The following is a 22,018-nucleotide window of genomic DNA, read 5'->3' on the forward strand; positions in this document are numbered from 1 at the left end:
ACACAACTTAGGAAAAATAAATGTTCTTGCATAATAATCACATGGCTCAATAAGCTGGGCTTTAAGATGCTCAGTTACAATAAATTATCATGACTGCTTGTTTCATCTCTGCTGATGAAAGAAAGGGAACATCTTTATTTTGTTTGTGCTGTTGCTGCCTATGCACCCTACTGATGTCTGTTAAAGGTATTTTCCATGTCTTTGGCAAGGGTGATTCATCAGACTGCCTTCTTTTTTTTTGTCTTTTTCTTTGCAACATGGTTCTAAATCTACTGATGGTAATATTTTTGGAAAAAGTGCTAGAGCACATCCTGACTCACTCTTGGACTTAATGCAACACCTCCTACACCTTCTGTACCACAGCAAACACTGAACTTCTATGTCATATAAGAAAAACACCACTTTTTCTTTTTTTTTTTCTTTAAGAACAGTTGTACCATCTTGCTTCTATTTCAGATCTCAATTCTTCTGATTTTTCAAGTAATTAAGTAATTCTTCCTCTTTTATCCTTGAGGGTTTAATCTTTTAGGACATTAGGTTTTCTTTAAAAAATAAGGTATGACTGATATTAAGAGTTTTATTAAAAATTTAAAAAAATGCTGAAATGAGTATTGCAATTACTTTAAAATTAATAAGAACATTTTATTTCTCTCTCCTTAATACATCAACTAAAATGTTACTTTGCACAAGGTGAGAAAATTTAGGTTCCTATAATCCATATTTCTTTGAAGATATATGGGAGCATTAAACTGTCTTAAATTTTTATAAATTTTTACTCTGATGACTGGGATGTTTTTATATAACATATATTAACATTTAATCTAACTTGTGTCATTATCATTGTCTTTCAGTCTACAACTGCACAAGTACATTTTATAGTGCAAACTTTTTCTGTTTGCTACTTCCAGCTAACCTGTACATCATCCAAGATTGCTTCATTAGAAAAAGACCTGTCTATTGTCTTAGTTAGTCCCATCTTAGATTTGCTAAAAATCTTCAAAAGGAGGTTTTTCAGTTCCCATTTATTGACACTGATCAAAATTCCTCATGGTTTGCTTTCACAGATTTCCTGAATAGCATTATACTCAAAGAAATAAAAAATGTTGTGCTACATCTCTTGTGGGGTTTTAAGTGTGGGTTTTTGTTGTTTATCATTATGTTTTCTGTTCTTTTATTTACATTATTTTTATTGTCTATTTTTTCACTTGTATGCATTTAGTCCTCTCAAGAGAAATATGTGTTTTGCCATTAATATTTGTTTCTCCTAGCAGTTGTTAAAGGATTGTTAAAAGTGTTAAAGTCATTAAAGGATTCTCTTGCAGCATTTTATACAACAATGTTTTTACATCAGCAAAGCTAGTTCTGGTTCTCCTTTAGACTCCTTTAGACATTTCCAAATTATATCCAAGCTTGTGAATGTCTTTGATAATCAAGTGAAGCAAAAGTGGTTTGTCAGATCCTGTGTATGAAGAATTTCATTTTGCATCTCTCACTGCAATTTATCACTGAAACTATATTGCAATTTGATTTTTTATAGCATCATGTAAGATTAATTATCACATACTTTTCCACTTTCTACCTTATTGAATGATTTCAACTCTCACTTCAAGTCCACCCTGTAAGATTCAGTCTGCTTAACTTAAAATTTTTAATTGAATTTCACAATGTCTAGCTACAAATTACATTAATATAAAATAAATTTCTGTCTCTAAAACCTCTCATTTGCTATAACATGTTTATAAAGTATCTTCAGATTGCCATTTGAGCAATCAAAAAAAAAAAAATTAAAAATAAAGAAACAAAGATAAAATCCAATCTGCATTTTGTTCGAGGTCTCTTAAAATTTAGGTGGAATATCCTTATAGTTTTTAATTAATAAAGCTAATTTTGTCAAAATCGTGACGTCTTTAACAGAGGAATAAATATTTTACCAGAAAATCCTAAACAGTTCTACAGTCTTCTCTAGCAGGAAGGTTCAAGTCTTCATATTATGTCTACGTAGATAATCAGTAGGAATTTTTGGATATTTCAAAAAAAAATTAACTGTTTTAGTCTGATATTTCTTCTATTCATGAAGAAAGTAACAAGATGATCAATCTAGATGTCTCCTACACATTCTTTATCATACAAAGTACCCACCAGTGATACTGACTCATGCAAAATATGACAGTACATGGTTTCCAGTCTCATTAATTCTTGTTTATTAGGAGATATCTAGGTATCTGAGCAGCTTAAAAGCAATTTTTAAGCATATTTGCATTTTTTATAATGTGCGTATTTTCCACGAAAATATTTTCCTCTGTATTTTCCAGCGGATTTTATCAATAATATCAAGTATTTATTCAAGATTAAAATAGTATCTTGGTCCTCCTCATTTTTTTATCCATGAGGATAGCCTAGTTAAGGAGGTTGATGGTTGAATGACTAGGCCTGGTACAATCAAGTAGAAGTAAGAACAGGAACATGAATTTTCTCGAGCTATGAACTCTGAAACTTTATTACCAAGCAGTCATCACCAGTAGTGACAAAATACAAGTAACTATAGTTAGGCAAGCAGACCTTAAATTTCATTTTGTCATGGTAGGGGACAACAGCATGGCTGCAGTCAAAAGAGTGCATGAATCAGTTGCAGCCTCACTGGAGGCCTTTCAGCTGAAAAGCCTTTCAGGTTTTCATACAGAATTATCCCATTTTTCTGTTCTGATTCGTCTTCTTCTTCGTCTGTGCCAAGCAAAAATTCAAAATAAATTATTGTATACTTATTTATATAGCTTTAACATCATAGAAGGTAATATACTTCTTTTCAGACTGGAAACTCTTCATGTTCAGTGATAAAAGAAGATGCTGAACTGTTGAAAAGTCAATATTGTCTCCTTCTCTTTGTCTCAGCACTGAGGAGGAAGGCTATGGTGGTGAGGGGGATAACCTAATTGCCTCGTGTACTAACTTCCCTGTCTATTGACAGCATCACAAGGAAAGGAGACAAAAATTATGCAAAAATTATGAGAAAAAATATTACTTCCCTTTTTCTCTGGGATCAAGACAATTTTGTATTACATTTATTATTGAGGTAGACAAGTGATCTGTGACTTCAAGTGACTAAAATTCAACTGGACACTGGACTAGAAGCAAATAAACAAAAAAAAAAATCAATCAAGTGATATTGGCCAATGATCACTTTGGCAGGCACAAGTGACTTGATCTTGAGAACTCTTTTGTTTCCTTGCTACACAGTCACAGAATCCCAGAATTCCTGGCCTTGAACACTTTCAGGGATGGGACAGCCACAGTTTCTCTGGGCAACCTGTTCCAGTGCCTCATTACCCTTACCATAAATAATTTATTCCCTATATTAAATCTGAACTTACTCTATGTCAGCTTGAAGACATGCCCCCTTGTGCTGTCATTCCATGTACTTGTAAAAAGTATCTCTCCAGCTCTCTTGTGGTCACCATCAAAGAAGTTTCTTCTATCTAAGAGGGAGAGGGAAATGTGGGAAATGGATTTGTAGAGAATTCTCAAAGCCTGACAGAAGGCCCACACAGTATGCATTCATATGCAAACCTTGAGACAAGAAATGCTGACTTAGAAATGCCATGGAATAAGACAGACATTGTTGGGAAAGAAATGGAGCTAGAAACAAGTTTCAAAGGATGGCCTTGCAAATAACACTAGATACTTTGGAGGAATAGAGCTATGAAAGATGCATTGTAGTAGGATCCACAAGAGGTAGTTTTAGATGATTGGCTTCAAGGTATCTACAGCTTGGTGTGGCAAAAACTGATAGGCCAAGAAACACTTATAGTGTATTGTAATTAGGAGAGAATTGGCTTCTGATTGTGATGGTGTGAATTATAACATCTGTATTGTCTCACCCTTCTCATGAGACTGAAAATGGAATAAAAGTTTTTAAAACACCTCTCAGATACCTCATCTCTGAATCAAGAAAAAATATTGTCCGACAGAAGGCTTCTCTAAGGACTGCAAGGACTTCCTGGAGCCTTAAACTTCTCCAGGCTGAACAGTGCTAGGTGTCTCAGCCTTTCCTCACAGGAGAGGTTCTCCAGCCATCTGAGTATCTTCATGGCCTCCTCTGGGCTCATTCCAGCAGGTCCCTGTCCTTGCTGTGCTGGGAGCCCAGAGCTGGGTGCAGCCCTGCAGGTGGGCTCTCAGCAGAGGGGGCAGAGGGGCAGAATCCCCTCCCTGCCCTGCTGCCCACGGGGCTCTGGATGAGCCCAGCACACGGGGGGCTCTGGGCTCCCAGCTCACATTACCAGGTCATGCTGAGCTTCTCATCAGCCATTCTGTGATTCTCTAATTCCAAGAAATTCATTCTTCAGGGAGTATCAGGATAAGTTATTCTAGAAAAAGAATAAAATTTATCTCCTACCTTTTTACCTTCTCCTCAATAACTTTACTTTTCCAGTTCATTATCAGAGTAGAATGATGCTTTAACCCTAGCGCAGAGCCTGCCCTCTGAACAAATAAATACTGACAACACTGAGCACAAGCTAGGTTTCACAGAATAGCTTAAATAGAAGGTTATAATCAATATTTAGCCTACAATTTTGCTTAGAACATCATAGTAATTGTTTTTTGGCTGGCTTTCTGTTTCTTTGCTTGTTTTTTACAGATAGTATTCAGATGACAGGTGCCTAGACTTGATTATTTTTTTAATGAAATCATGACTGTTTAAGGGGTTTTGAGAATTTTGAAGATTTTTTTTTCCTTATCTCATTTTGATTGATCATTCTTTCATTTGTTGCCTTGTTCCATCCCTGCCTTTGTGTTTATTGATGAGCAGAAATACCAATCTGCAGACAATTAAGGGGCCTAACCTGCTCTATGATCTAAGAGCTGATAGGTATTGGAAATGGAACCAAACATTTATACAGATATACTCTATAATTCAATTTTTTGAGATAAATATGTCATTAAGGCATAATATCTCCAGGCCCTTAATAAAATACATTGTAGGACATGAAATCAATTAAAAGTTTAGAGGCATCCTCAAGTATTTTATCAAAGTAAGGAAAATTTCTTCATTAGTCCAAAAGTTCTCCCATTTAGCCACACAAATTGAGTGACTTGTCCAACAGAAAAGTACTATTAGAAGAAAATGTTATTTTACTTTCTACTTATCTATTTTTGGTAAAAGCTATATATATGTGTGTGTGTGTGTGTGTATGTGTGTGAGTGTCAATCTGCATATGCATAACAAATTATAAACGCTGTAGCAAAACTATGATTTAGCTGGGATGTGACTAAACCCCTTTCATACTTTAGTAATGGTATAAGCACTTTCTAAAATCAGATACATAATTTGGACCCTTGATTACATTTTGTTAGTAAGCTGATTTCATTAGAATTTAAAGAAAAAGAAAAAGAAAGAAAAATGGTTTTCTGTATAAGCAACATGACTGATAGCTACAAAAGTGTGATAGCAATGAAAAAAATATTCTTGCATAGTAACCACGTGGCTCAATAAGCTGGGCTTTAAGATCCTTAGTTATGATAAATTATCATGACTGCTTGTTTCATCTCTGCTGATTTTTTGCACTTAATGAAAACATATCATCAAATAGTGTAAGAAATGATAAAGTTTGGAGAATCCGTATATGTAAAAGTAGAAGAGTAGTATATGTAAAAATAGTAAAATAAAGAGTATATACAGATACTGATGGATTTAAAATGTCACCAAGAACAGATTTAAGAGTATGATACCCCTGAAATCACTGAATCACAGAGGGGTTTGGGAGGAAAAGGGGCCTTAAAAAACATCTAATTCCAACCCCCCTGCCAAGGGCAGGGACACTTTCCACTGGACCAAGTTGCCCAGAGCTCCATCCAACCTGTCCTTGGACACTCCCAGGGATGGGGCAGCCACAGCTTCTCTGAGCAACCTGTGCCAGGGCCTCACCACCCTCACAGTAAAGGATTTCTTTCCAAAATCTCACCTAAATCTACTCTCAATCAGGAAAAAATAGTTCAAAACTACAGGACTGCTAGTCAGAACTATCACAAAGTTCTGCAAAAGCTTAATCATGTGATTGTATTACACCAGTTTGTATCCTTAGCATACTTCAGAAGACTTTCAAGATGCAGATTTCTACTTCTGACTCTGCCCACATCACCACTCTCAATATAAGCAAATAAAAGCAAAGAGCCTCATTATAGAAAAGAGTTTCAATAGGCTGGATGGTCTGTAATCCAGAAACAACTATTTCTCTTCACTGGCTGAACTAGGATAAGGCATTCAGGGGCAGAGCATTAAGGAGGTTAATTACCAAATTAATGAAACCAGTTCAGATTTTCTTTGAACTTCACTCAGAGGAGAGAACTGAATTCTGATTTTTTTATTCTTTTTGACTGCTGAAGCTGCTGAGCCTCATACATGGAAGCAGGCCTGTTTGAATCCAGCTCCTCATGGACATGCCTTTCAGAAGCCAGGAGTTTAGACACTGCAGGAAACTTGAATGGCAACTGATTTAAGGTCACTGAAGGATGATGGCTAAACTTAGATAATGAGGTTCTAAATATAATACTTTTGTGTTTAAATTGGGAATTTTAACCCCAGTACCATCCTCAACAGTTGTTGGATTCCTAGACAGACAAAGAAGCCTCAACACAGAAAATTTAAAGTTACTTCCTAATGATCAATTAAAATTTTTTTATAATTATTTATGCAGCTTTTGTGTAGGAAGAAAAAAAAAGACTAAAAATAATTCAACCACCACTTTCCTTTCCTTTTGGAAAGGAGAAACAGTTTTCCTTTCCATTTTGAACACTCAACTTCTGTTCAATACCTGCTTTTCCTCCTTTCTGGACTCAGATTCTCTTGTTTGTGATGAGGATTACACAGAGTTTCTCCCAATCCCTTTGGTTAGTCTTCTGGTGGTACAGGAGGCTGAGGTTAGAATGTGGTTGTATACACTGATTTGTATCCTCAGCATACTTCAGAAGTAGACTTTTAAGATGTAGATTTCTACTTCTGGCCCTTCCCATGTCATAGTTTTACTTTTGTGACTCCCTGCTTCATGCTTTTTCCTTCACTGTTTAATTCTCAGTGCACCAGCACAAGTCCCTCCATAGAGCATAGTCCCTCAAAAGTAACCTTGGGACAGGGTGGGCTCCTCTATGGATCTCTGTTTAGGGGCATCACCACCCTGGCATGGAGCTTGTGCTGCACAGTAAATTGGACCAGTATAATTTTCTAGAAATTTCTTTATATAAGGTAGCATCATAATTACTGAACCTAGATTGCCCATAATTTCAATTTACAGATTTAATTAGTTGTAGTTTTAAACCAGCTTCTTAGGAAAACTTTCAAGCTTAGATCTGAAACAAATGTGGAATGCTTTCTGTATGCTCTGCAGCTTACACTGAAACTTTATTTTTCAGTAAGTGTGCCTTCTGATAAATTTTTTTGAAAGACAATTAGTGCAGAGACAGCAAAGCCTATCTTACATGAGCGGACTGAAAGAGCTTGCCTTGTTTAGCCTAGCAAAACATAAGATAAGAGGGTAGATGATTGTTCTCTGTAAGTACCTCTGGGAGCAAACACAAGGGAGAGGGACAAGCTATTAAAGCTAAAAGACAATATCAGTGCTAGAACAAAGGTATGTAATTTGGTCTGAAAATTGCACTGTAAATTAGAAGATTATTTTTAACCATGAGAAAATGAAGGTGTGAAGCAGCACCTAAAAGCAGGAATAAAAGCCCCTGCAGACACAGACTAGCTCTAATGAAGGGAAATATGAGTATATGGACAAGATTAGATCATGAGAAAATAACAGTAGCAGATAATTTAACTTGGCAGTTAAGGAAAATCCATCCTGGTTTTTTTTCCCCTTTTTTTTTGTTATCGGTTGGGATTTTTTGTTAGTTGTTAGTTGGTTAATTGGCTTGTGATGAGATTGGATTTATTTCTAGGAATTTTTTTTGATTGGTTGGGGTTTATTGGCTTATTTGTTTGTGGGATTTTTCTACATATCTTAAGACTGGATACATTTATTGGAAGCATATTGACCACTCATAATCAGACCTCTTTGGGATCTGTTTCAATGTAAATATACTTCTCCTTCAGCCCACTGTATAAAGAAGGATCTCTCCAAAATGGAACATTTGCAACAAAAGAGAATGAATCTTCACGTCACCTGGGAACAGTAGAGTTCACCAGGGACACAGAATATATCAGCCATTATTACCCAGCAGCCATTCTTCAATTTCACACCTCACTCTAAATAAGAAGAGGAGGAAATTTATTCCAGAGTTGTTCTTCATCTCGCTGTACATTATAGCTCTTGAATTAATCTTTTTGATGTTGAAAAGCATTCTGATCTTCTGCAAGCACACAAACCTAATTACATATGCCATTATAAGGTACATTATTCATTCTTTGGCAGTATATTTTTTGCCTGTAATAATGCACAAACATGTCGGACACTGGCAGATCTGACAATACAACGTGATGTGCAATTAGTCTTAAAACTGAGCCAGTTATGTACCTTTCTTGTATTAGATTACATCGTAAGTATTAATTCAGTTTCAGAGATGTTCTGTAAGACAATAATATTCTGGTTTGTGAGCATCTTAAATTTGTATTTCATATAGTCACTGAGATTCTGCTAAGGACATTTATCTCATCTGTTCAAGATTTCAATTTTCAGAAGTTGTTTGGAAAAAAAAGAGAGATTGTAGGCTAAACTGTCAATAAACTTCCAGTCTTCAGTACAATAAAAGAATTCTAGCACTAAATCTATCAATAAATCAAATTTATGCACTGTTTCACATGACTCTTCCTCCTCTTACCTTACACCCTGTACTGAAGAACACGTTTGATGGGACTTGCTTTCTGAATGCAGCTCCTGTTACAGAACCCCAGAATCACAGAACTGATCAGGTTAGAAGGAACCACAGTGGATCATCTGGTCCCACCTGCCTGCTCAAGCAGGGTAAATGAGGTACAATGGCACAGGATTGCATCCAGCTGGTTTTGGAATATCTTCAGTGGCGGAGACTCCACACCCTCTCTGGGCGATCTGTTCCAGTGCTCTGTTGCTGCACAGGAAAGTAGCTCTTCCTCATGTTCAGGCAGAACTTCCTGTGCCTCAGTTTCTCCCCATTTCCCCTTGTTGTATTGCTGGGCACCATGGGTAAGAGCCTGGTCCATCCTCCTGACACTCATCCTTCAGATATTTATAGGCATTTATGAGGTCCTGTTGCTTGAAAATTGCTGTGAAAGAAAAATTTCCCAGCTGTATCTAAGGTCTATATTCAAGATTCCAAAGCCTATGCTAACAATATCTAGATAACAAAAAGACTAGAGAAAAGGCTTGTTCCAAGTCAGAGTAGATAGCTGTCCTTTCTGCATTACTAATGGCAATCTGTCAAGCTGCAGTTTGCACCCTCTGTTCAAGTGTATTTTTATCTCCTGCCTGGACAAATGTGGTTTTGCTGGCAGACAAGAGGTCACCACACCATAGAAATTTGTACCGTGAAAAAGAATTATTAAAATCTGCCTCAGCTACAGAACAGGACTAAATTCTCATATAGGAAAGTTTGTAAATGTAGGAAAATGATAAAGCTGCTAGAGAGAAAGCACAGTTTTTGGAACTCCAAAGTTAAAGTAACTGCAAGTTACTTTCTTTTGATAAACAGGGGTGTTTCTGTCCACATAATTTTCTTCTGCTAAAAGTTAGCAGTTCATATTGTTAACTAATGACAACACAAAACAAAGCCCAGCGCATTTTAGGGCCATCACATCATACCTACTGAGATTTACTGCTGGGACCTGGAAGTGTTTTATTCCAGCTTGCAAACCTCTCCTCACCTTTGTGAGCCAGCACATGACTCAGATAAAGTACTGACAGGAGCACTTGCTTATCCTGATTTAAAGTTCACGTAATTCTGTGGAAATTGTTCTACTGACATTAATGGGGTTTGTATTGGGCCCTTTTAGTGCATTGACATCCTAGTCTCCAGGCAACACTCTGAGATCCCTAAACTGGCATGACAAGCAGTCTCACTAAGAGAATGGTGCTTCCACTATTCCTCTCTGATATTTAAAAAAATTTTTTAAAGATATGTTTGTAGGGAAGGCTGTTCTATCTGTTTATGATTGAAACAGGAACTACCAAGATATATGACCAGTCACACCTATACAGCTTCTCCCTTTTCCCAAAACAATAAAACTACATTAAATCTCAGTAGCTATATGGTAACTGAGGCTCAAATTATTTCTTCAAATTGCAGACTCTCTTGGAAAAGAAAATAGAATAAAATAATTAAATTACATTGCATTAAAAAAAAATCACAATTGAATGAATAAAACAAGGAAACAAAGGGACTCTAGTGACAGGATAAAGGGTAAGGGTTTTAAAGTAATAGACGGTAGATTGAAATTAGATATAAGAATATTTTTTTTAATGAGGTTAGCAAAACACTAGAATGAGTTGCCCCAAGAGTTGGTAGATGCACAGTCCTTAGAAACATTTATGGCCACATTAGCTGGGGCTTTCATCAACCTGATTTAGTTGTTCCTACTCAGTTCAGGGGTACTTGGTCTAGACTACGTTGAAAGCTCCCTTCCAACCCAAACTATTCTATGGTTCTAGTAAAACCTACAGATTCAGCGGTCAAGTGAAGCCAAAAGATAAGAATAGCTGCATTTTATGAATATGATCAGTAACACAGTAAAACTGACCTTTTAGAAATTCACATAACCACTGAAAATCTCAGTCGTTATGTACGAGACACAAAACAAAGTGACAAGGCTGACTACTGCTTTCTGTAATACCGTAATTTATACTGTCCACCTGCGCTGTGAGAGATGATAAAAAATTAGTAGTGTTTGACTGCAAGTCAAAAAAAGAAAAATCCCAATTCCATGGACCACAGACAAAGTACACAAAGCCACATTCTGTCAGCAAGAGAAGTGTTTCATTTCTGTCATCACTAACAGTGAAACGCAATTCCTAGAGATGGAAAGTGTTAATTATTTCACTAATAAAATTGTAATAAAAACACTTACATGAGCTCACAAAGACCTTTGACCCTCTGTTATTATTGATAACTGTTTTTTGTATTTTCCAGAGCAGGCAGAAATGCTACACTGAGGACCAAAAGAAAGATCAAGAAAAAATCCAGTAGAGCAAAATAGTGCTTTGAAGAGAAGTTAAAGAACTATGGAAAAAAGACCCAAAAAAACAAAAACACGTTGAAGGCTTGCCTTCAACCTCGTTGTCCTACTTAATTGCAAAATAAATAAAGAAACTGAGAACTTTCCATAATTTTCTGCAATGCAAGAAACCCTGGTAAAGGCAACAGGTTGCACAGCTGCCATTATGCACCCATGTCTAATGATAAATTCTCTGGATTTCACAGCCTTCTAAACCAAGTTCTCCTAGAACTGTTAAACTCTTCACTCGCTTATGGCGACAGCTGGGGCATGTGTCTCCTGGGATACAGAAAAAGGAGAATATCTAACAAGGTTTTTATTGAAACAATAGGACATCTGAATCTTTTAACATGGTATTTAATGCCAAGGTCATTAAATTCAGCTATAACCTCTGACGCAAAACTCAACTAAATCACAAAAAGCATTGGTCAAATGATAACTATTAAAAAGAAAGAGGTGACAGTGGCTGAAAAAAGCCCTGGATATTTAAAGCTAACATCCTTCTTTTAAAAATAAAGTATATTATATGAAAGAAACAGTGGATATTTTAATGAGAGAATTCTTAACCTACTTAATAGTTATATTTTAGGAAATGCTGAATGTCTCTGAATTAGCTAAAGAAATTAATGATTAGATATTTTCCCCAGTGTAAAGAACTACAAAATGGTTGCTCTGGGCAGTGAATATGATTGCATATTAGTGAATTTCCAAGTATTGCCTTGATCTAATTTTTTTTATTAGAATCACCAAATAAGTTGTGTGAAGCTTTTCAGAGAGAATTTATAAGAAGTTTAAATGACAATAGTTACTATTTGAAGGACAGAAAATTCAAAAAAGAAGATCAGAAGTAATTATTTTGATAGAGTTTTGTAAATATTACGAAAGCCACATTAAAAATTCTATTATTTAATGTTCAGTTTGATTTCTTTTTTGGAAATCCAATGGATATATGTATTATTGACCAGAAAATACAGCTGCTAAATATTAAATAAATATATTATAATAAAGCTAAAGTAAATTTCACATGTAAGGGACTGTCTACAGAACAAAGAAGCACAGTTTGTGCTGAATTAGAGAAGACATGGTGTTAAAATTATGCCAATTTACTGCTGAAAAAAGTTAAGAAGAGGGGTAAGTCACCCAAATTTTTCCCACAAAAATTTCTAAGGGAAGTGAGAGGACTATAACCACCATACCTTTTGTTGTATGAAAAAGTGCCATATGTTCCCCTCCTTTACTCCATAACTCCAGAATTACACCACTTATAACCTGAGGCTAAGAGAAGCTTGAAAGGTGTCTGATGGACATGATCTGTCTTTTCTTCTTGCTTCTGCCTTTAAAATCTAACATCCATCTCAGAGATTCCATGTCTGGGCAAAACTCTGCATAAGTTCTGATAGGAAAATAAGTACAGCATCAATAGTCACTGAAACACACGGATTTTTTTATTTTTTTTTAGGCTTAAAAGAAATCCATCTTTCCCATAGAAGTAATCATCAATCATAAGAGGCCAAGCCTTTGCAGAGGACAGAGTAATCAATGGGTTAATGTCACTTTGAAAAAGAAGAAGAGTAGGATGGCTGATCTTTATTCTTGGAAACTTAATCGGTCTGTTCCCTAATTCCTGTTTCAATTTACCAAAAAAAAAACCAAAAAAATTCATACATATTTCAATTTGTTGTCTCTATTGAAAAGAAACATACTACAGTCAATTTACCTTCTGTTGAAAATTCTCTTTCATCTGGAAATATGAAATCAGAAAATTCTTTTCTTCTTCTGGAAGGAAAGGAAACAAAACTGTTTGGAACATACCATGAAAAGAAGTTGAGATTTTCTTATCTACCCTGTGCCTGATGTACACTCTGTCTTGGAAGCCTACTGTTGTTACAAACACCAAGTTTGGCATCTTTTACAAAAGAAGAAAACTTGAGCTTCAACTTAATGGTTTCAATCAGCAAAATATAAACCTTTAAGGATTAGAGTTTGGGAAGCTTATCTGCTTTCTAGTCAATAAACCACCCACACAGTGAAAGCCTTATTTTAGACTTTAGAAAATCTGTAGTATCTGATAGCTGATATTAATTACTCTTTTATTTCCATTCCTATTTTACCTTATGTCTTTTCTAGATTGCTATTAAAAACTCTCTTTACCTGTGATTATTGTGAAATTCTCCAGAAAAAAAAAAAGTAAAAGTTGTTTTCAACTCGTGTAAATATCTATGTCCTTATTCATTTCTGGCTTAGAAAACTGCAATTCAAACAATAAAGTCAAATTCACAGCTTTCAGAAGAAAAAAATAGTTCTGAATAGATTTCCAATATTTGGCCTCATGCTTGAGCTATAAAACTCATTTTAAAAAAGGCACCATCATAATTTAGAGTTCTGGTTTTTGTCTAAGAAATATTGTTTATAATTGTCACTGCATTTGCTATGGAAATGAAGTGGAAATTCTTTGTTTATTCATTTTAAGCTACTTTATACCTTAAAATCTTATGCTCTTTTAGACTTAAAAATATTAGCAGCAAATATAAAAATCAATATCCAAACTTCTAATTTACTCAAACTTATTTCTAAGTAGAAAAATTAAAAAAAAATTACATGCTCAATAATGCTTTACAGCCATTTCTATAGTGATGTGATTTAAAAAATACATTTCTATTGACAAAGGTGCACTTTCAGCTAAGAAAAATTAACATAGATGAATTTTTCTACAAGAAGATTAAAAAAGAGGGAACACTGTTAGAACAAGTTTATTACACAGTTATTCCTCCTTCCTCCAAAAGAAAACTAAATCTTCCTCACATATAAATGTCAACTCTCATTTCTTATACACAAGCAATTTGCAACACTGACTAATTCAATTGAGAAATGGTTATTTTGGGGTTTTTGGTAGCATTCAAACATATTTTCATGGTGTAACACAGCACTCTGACGGGTAGAATGGCTTTGCAACTGAAAAGGAAGAAAAAGAAAGTGGGTTAGTATGGTATTTGCTGGGATCCCCATGACAAAGGACGAATTGAGAATCTGACTCCATGTTCTTAAAAGGCTAATTTACTATTTTATGATATTTTATTATATTAAAAATGCTATGCTGAACTATACTAAAGAAGAGAGAAAGGATACTTACAGAAGGCTTAACAAGATTCTAACTAAAGACTTGCGACTGACTCCAGAGTCCCGACACAACTGGACAGTGATTGATCATTAAGTTAAAACAATTCACATGAAACCAATCAAACAATGACCAGTTGGTAAACAATGTCCAAACCACATTCCAAAGCAGCAAAACACAGGAGAAGCAATCAGATAATTATTGTTTTCATTTTTCTCTGAGGCTTCTCAGCTTCCCAGGAGAAGAAATCCTGGCAAAGGAATATTTCAGAAAATATGACAATGACAGGTGACCATGGGGATGGATAAATGTAAGAATCACAGAATATTCTGGGTTGGAAGGGACCCACAAGGATCACCTGGTACTTCTTAAGTGAATGCCTCATACAGGGATCCACCCCACAACTTTGGCATGGTCACCACCATTTTAAGAAAAAGGGATGCTTGAATAGAGCGTTCTACTACAACTACATTCTTCCATCTCTGATAAAAATATGTAAAAGGAGGGCCATGCTAACAAAAAACAACACTTAGAGCTTAGACCATCTATTATTTTCCCATTTAAGTAAAAACCATTATACAGCATGATTGTGCAGAAGAGTGCTGAGCTTGTACTCTGTGAAATGTAGTGAATAATCCAATCAAAAAAGTGAAGTCTTTTCTAAAGGGAAATTTGAAACCTTCCACTTGTCATCAAATGCTGTTTTGTCCAGGCAAAAAAGGAATGCTTATTGCATGTTTTTTGGTAATCTGCTGGATTTATCATCCTTTCTATCCTAAGTGATTGAACCTGTGTTTACTGCAATGCTGGGCTCATTTTGTCTTTGTCAGTTCAGAAGGATGCTTCAGACATGTACTACAGCAGCAGCTCCAAACATTCATGTCATGGTCTGTGATGTGTGGTGACCATGATTTTAAACTTGTTTTAATACTTTTGTGCTCAGCTGAGATATTTTGTCACAAATACCAAGCCTGAGTTTGGAGGAGGAGGATCTGAAGTGTTTGATCACTTCAGTAACCTGAGATAAACTCCCATGTGTGTTTTGCAAAGGAAACCCTCTTTCCCAAAGGGAAACATTTCAAGGGAGATCCTCTAATGAGAAGTCTCATTACATGTTTGGGATTTTGTCTGTAGTTACTCATTACAGTTATACCAATTAGGTAAAAGAATTTTCAAGTTCTTGCACTAAAAGACAAAGCATCCAATTTAAGACACAAAGTATCCAATTCAGGACACAAAGCATGCTTTAGCAGTCTGATGATTTTCTAGGAGATGAATTATTTGGCACGGGCAGACAGAGAACAGTGAACCATTTTAATCCAAGTGGACTGATATGAACAGGGTGTGTAGACACTATATGAATTAATCTGGCCTGCCATCCTCACAGACTTGAATCAACAGGAAAAAAAACCCACCAACTGCAGTCAGTTGCTAGAGATACCCAGAGCACATTCTCCAGGTGACAGCACCAAGTCAAGGTGTAGAAGGTCAAGGTTGTTACATTTTGGGACCTTGACAGACTGAAGCAAGGATTTGACAGGAACCCAAAGAAATTCAGTGAAGTAAGGCAATGGTAAATTCTGCATCTGTAATGGAATAACACTGTGGCACCATGTAGGCTGGGTGTCAGCTGGATAGAAGGAAACTTTGCAGAGGCAAGGTAAAAACATAGCCAAGAAGAAATGCAGAACTCTCATGGGCTAGCAACACATCACATATTTTATTGACTAACACTCCACATAATTAATTTTCTGTTTGTTAGGAAACAAAATGTAAATTTGCTGTTAAGAAGTAGAAAAATGCAGAGGCTTATTGGGATGGCACCAGGAGTGTTATTACTCATCAGAGAAACCCAGCTCCACAAAAATAAATGTTTAGGGAGATCTATGTATAAATATGCAAAGCAAATACGAGCAAAATGTAAGAACTTAAAAAGAGAAAAATTTAAGTAAAAACTTTTCAAGAACTTTAAAATATTTATGGTAATTGTCACCAGTTACTTTAGGGAAACAATTTTAATCATAAAAATTTTACTCATAACATTTTATTATAAATTTTCTTATTAAAATCTTAAGAAATAAATTTCTTTTCTTCTTACTCACAAAACCCCCCATAATTTTATTCACAGAATAATTTGTTTCTAAGAATTCCAAGAAGTGATATGCAATTAACTATAAAGTTATAAAGTATGCTTTCTTGTTTTTCTATGTAGTAGTCAGGAAAAACATAACAGGTGCAGGAATTTAAACTTGACAATAAAATTATTACCTCTACTCAGACACATTCTTAACATGAGCCTATCAAACAGCATTTTAGGAGCATCTTTTGGATAACACAGATTTATGGTAACATTCTAGGTAGGTCCAGTTGTCACAAGACATGTAGTTTTAAAACAGAATATTGCTTACTTTTGTCCAGCATCTCAGCTCAATTACTTCCTTTCTGCAATGAGAGGTATCTTCTTTGTTCTGCATTATTTTGGTTTTAATTTGAGCATAGCATTCACAATCTCTGAGAGGAACCTTCTGCCTAAAGAACTTGGAGCTTAGCATGCCACTGATACAATTTCCACCAAAAGAAAAAGAAAAAAAAAAGATGGAATATTTTAATATTCATATTTGTCTCCTGACATCTTGTCTTCCAGCCAGGATGTTCAGCTGTCATGCAACATTTGAAGAATCTTGCAAGTGGAAATGTTTTTCAATAAAGTCCACTGAAATGAGTGGGTCAGAGGCTGGATAATATCCAAAAAAACATCTTTTGCAAAATTCCATACATAGAACTTGGGTATTTTCCTTCCTTTTAAAAGATGATCTTGTTGTAAAATTGTTTCTATTTCATGGCTTTTTTTGAGAGGGTGTTATTTTTTGGAGAGAGGCTTGCAGTTATTATTTTGTTTGCTTGTTTGTTGTCACTGTTGTTTTGTCTGGGGCTGTTTTGGGGATTTTTTGGGGGGAATGAACAATGGCAGGATTATTTTTCCCTGCCAAAAAGCACAAGATACAACTCAATATACAACATGAAGATGTTAACTAAAGCGAGACCAGAAAATAGTGTGATATTCAGGATAATTCAGACTTTTAAATAATTCCCTGCTAAGGAAATCTATCAAGAAAAGTGTTTTGGGTAGATAGCAAACACTTTCAGCTCCCACTCCCTTATTATTTTTGGCAAGTTAAATATTAAAAAGGAATTTCTGAAAATAGAAATTAATAAAAGTTGATAATTTTGAAAAGTAACGTCCATTTTTTGTCTGGTGCCCTCATAAGAATTTGCCTTTATAATCTTGCTTTGAAGTATTAGACATAAACTGAGAAATAAATTAATAAAATAAACTTAATATTTTTTTTGATATAGCAAAATTTAACCAAAGTAATTTTTAAGGCCACTAAGATGCCAACTCTCACTTGGAAAAAAGATATCTTGAATCAAAAAGGTAGTAATGAAACATCAGGAAGAGTTTTCTGTGCTTACTTCCTCAGTTTATATCCCTTCAAACCTTACTATACTGAAACTTTAACTGGATTAAAAGTTCACAATTAAAAAATAATTGCAGAAATCAAACTAAATAGTTCCTTCACCCCAAGCCTTGACTGTCCACTTGCTTTAATTACAGAGCCATAATATTTTCCCCTGATTTTTGAAGGGGCCATTTGTCCACTATTTCCTAAAAGGAACGAGTGCTTCTCTGAGTGATGACACTAATTAAACTGAAACTGAGATGAGAAAAATCACTGAGACCTCATTTTCCTTAAACCTCAAATATATCAGCTCCCATAAACCAGGTTTCTCAACCTACAGAGCAAAGATCTGTAACCTTGATCTCCCACACTGGCACTGAAATGGCTAATAGCTACTTTTTAATGCAAATTCATTTTCTTACAAACCCAATTTAAGTGTCACTCAATTTTCTTATCTGTGGCCATATGCTAAAAAAGTAATTATTCTGCTAGCATTTTTAATTAAAATGATATTATCTCTGGTTCTAGATGTATTAAACACACCATTGATCTCAGATATCAAATGAAATTTCCACAGATGAGTCATGCCATGCGCTTTGTGGTTTTAGGAGCTGCACTGTAACTGGTGGTAACTATGAAATACAGGTGGAATAAGCACCCACCAAATTCTCTCAGATCTAAGGGCCAGAAACAGAAAAATATGTTTGCTTTTTGTTGTTGTTGTTGTTGTTTTATATTGTTTTGGTTTTTTGGTTTTTGTTTGTTTGTTTGTTTGTGTTTTTTGTTGTTTTTTGGGTTTTTTGGGTTTTTTTGTAACAAATACCAGCTGTATTACTCTTAACAAGATCAACAGACTTAAACCTGATGCCTGAGGTTAAACTTTTCCCTGTGCTATAAATTCCATACTTCTCATCTGCTCTATGTCCCTGCAGGCCACGAGTGCCCAGTACAGAAAGCCTCTGATAACAAGTCAAGATTCTAGGATACTCTAAATCCTTAAATTGTTCAATTAACTTTTAATGAGCATTCCAGCACGAGTTCATTGAGTCTGTCCCTTAATTACATCGAACGTTGAGCTGTGTCAGATCCATGGTTAATAATTAATCAATTAATTATTTGCAAACAGCAAGAAGAGAATTTCTACTGGAAGATATTGATCACCATCGCTCTCTTAGCCAAACTATGTCTATTAAAATTAACTTTTCTATATTTTATGTTAACTTGACATTCTTAATTCCTTATATTTAATGAAATTTTTATATTCAGTGCTACAAGGGGATCAATACCTAATATTAATTTTTTCAATAAATGGGTATATAATTTAGATCGGGGACAGATAACATCATTTTGCAACTGGTAAAAAATCACCTGCAAAGAAATGCACAGTGCATTCAGTGTCACAAGAACTAGAAAACAGCATCATAGCATCAATTTATGGATTTTTTCCTAAAATACAATGAAAACAAGCAGTGATTACACACTGATTGTGCATGTTGGTGATTTAAATCAGTTTTCAGCTCAACACACTATGAAAAATCAGCTTCAAAATATTTAAAATATTTTCCTATGACTCGGAGGAAAGAAAAGGAAAATCAACATATTTTCATTAATTAAAGTATTAGCGATGGAATCTATGATCTAAAAGCTGATCGAGATGTAGACCTCACATTCTGGTTCTTTTTCTGTATTGAAGAGGTATCATTAATAATAATAATAGCAATACTACTACTACTAGTACTACTACTACTACTATTACTACTACTACCACTAATAATAATAATAATAATGTTGCTTATTGCCGTTCTTCTGAGTTATGCCTTTAGTTGCTTTCAAACCCATACTGCAGTTGAAATTAAATTGAAGCTTACTTCACTTAGAACAGCTGCCAGCACATATCACACACACAGACTGCACACGTGTCTCTATCTTCCTCCTCTCACACATGTATTTGTCTTGATTACTAATAATGTGTGTGCTATCAAATTTTATGTTTAATGATCCTTTAAACAAATGATATTTGGCAATATCTTCATTAGAATCTCAAGTGAATAAAGTAGATTAATTTTAGGTCTGGGTCAGTAGATTGCAGCAGTCTGCTATGACAATGACTCACTGTCCTTCAAATGATCCAAGACAACATCCTCACAGCAGAAATCCACATCAAAAATTCTCATTCCTAAATTGTTTTGGAATTTTCTATTTTGTCATGGTTTCAGTCTATTTCACCCATCTGAAAATTAGTTCCTAAATAAAGTGTGACAGAGATTCTGTGTATGAGCATCACACCTGGTTTGCACAGAGCCACAGCACAACAACCACAAGTGGAGGTTAAACACAAAGAAAAAAAATTAAAACAATCTAATCTAACGAACTGACATTTATGAGTACAGCTTAAAGCTGGAATTTCTTGGTTGGCTGGTTTTGCTTTGGTTTTTTTCTTAACACGTGACTACATGCAAAAATTATACTTCTACAATGTCATACAAAGTCAAAAGAGCATATTTACTGTAATATTTATGGTAATGTTTGTAGCAGCAAAATGTCTTTGAAAAAACTCTTCAATGAAGACCAGCTTTGCATAACCTTCCTGAATTTTTCCATCTATTTACAATGCTTAAGGTGCATTAATTCCATTTCCAAAATCCAATAGCTGCATTTAAAAATTATCTTTATTAAAAGTATCTCCAATTATATAGATTACTATATTTATCCAGCCGCCTCACTCAGCTGCGTTATTTAATTTGGATTAATGCCATATGTGGAATTGGAATTCTGTATCTTAATACAACATCTCATAAGTGGAATTCTTGAGACACACCAAGACAAAAAAAGCAGTCTCAGAGTGAACATTTTTATAAAAATAGCACAGGTATGTGGAAAGACAAAATGCTCCACAAAAGAACTTTTAAGCTTACAGTAAAAGGAAGTTTTTAGCACCATTAAGAAGTATCAAGTAATTATTTGCAATAATAAGTATATGTTAGCATAAGAATAGCTTCTGTACATTATTTTGATTTTAAGTTACATTTAAACAAAGATACGATAGGAAAACTTGAACAATTAATGATTAGTGATTTATTGAAAATAATATACATAATCTGGCATATGATCCGTCTCATCAAAGGAAAGAAATTGTTTTTGAGACAAAATAGAATGCCACGTTATATTCTGTGCAATAAAAGCATTGTTTTTCCTGCTTATAATTTAAAAAAGATCTTATATAAAGCTGTGTCAAGGACAAACTGCCACTGTTCCCTATTTCAATACATTTAATGTGTCTTTGTTAGAAGATAAGTACTTGCTTTGCTGAGCTTTTAGAACACAACTTTAATGTGCTGGGAGAAGAGGGAACAACAAAAACAGAATAGCCGTTTAGTACAGAGGTTATATTTCCCTCACTATAACCCTGGTAGACTTTTTATTTCCTATTCTCCCGTGAACAGCTTCAAAAAAGTAAAAGTGATTAATACAGCTCTCATCAAGTATCCAGTTTTAAAATAGCTGCAGACAATGTAAATAATCACAAAAGAAAGCAGCCACATCTGAAATGGGAGCATGGATGCTACTGCTGAACTGTTAGCTTAGGCTTTACTTAGACTATAACTCTTTCTGGCTCCTAAACCTGAAATGGCCATGAGAATTCATTTATTTATTTCAAAGTAAGATGTGCTTTAAAAACAAAGACAGATGTTGCATTTTTTTGTTCTATCTGCTCCTCAGGGGACTGAATCAGAGCTATATCTGCACAATGGAGTTTTGAGGTGCTGAATTTGTTCTAATCTCACGCTGGAATATAAACACTTTTTTTCCTCATGGATACATGAGACTAGAATACTGTCAAAACTGGCTTAAAACCTTTCCTCCTCCATCTCTTTTTCCAGCATTAGAAAGATCTGAAAGCTAAGAAATCCCTGAGAAATAGTTGCTTTGAAAGTCTTCTGACTCCTGACTGTCCTGATTTATCTTGAAGTTTCTGGTTCCACAGTCTGCCTGGAAAGTTGAGGTGCACCTGTTGAACACTTCAGTAAGGTGAATAAGTACTGCTAGAGCTGTAGGATTGTACATGGTGATATATCTCAAGTTGTGATGGTGTAGATATGAAGAACATACCAGAAAGAACAACATTCACTTTAAAAACTTTCAAAGCAGCACATTTTCCTATGGCACTGCAAGAAAAACTTGTGAGTACCATTAAAAGAGAAAACACACAGAAGGAACGATTGTGATCTCAGCTTCCTTGTTTCAGGATAGACAGGAAATTAA

Source organism: Geospiza fortis, unplaced genomic scaffold (assembly GCF_000277835.1).
Source record: "Geospiza fortis unplaced genomic scaffold, GeoFor_1.0 scaffold83, whole genome shotgun sequence".
Classification (NCBI taxonomy): Eukaryota; Metazoa; Chordata; class Aves; order Passeriformes; family Thraupidae; genus Geospiza; species Geospiza fortis.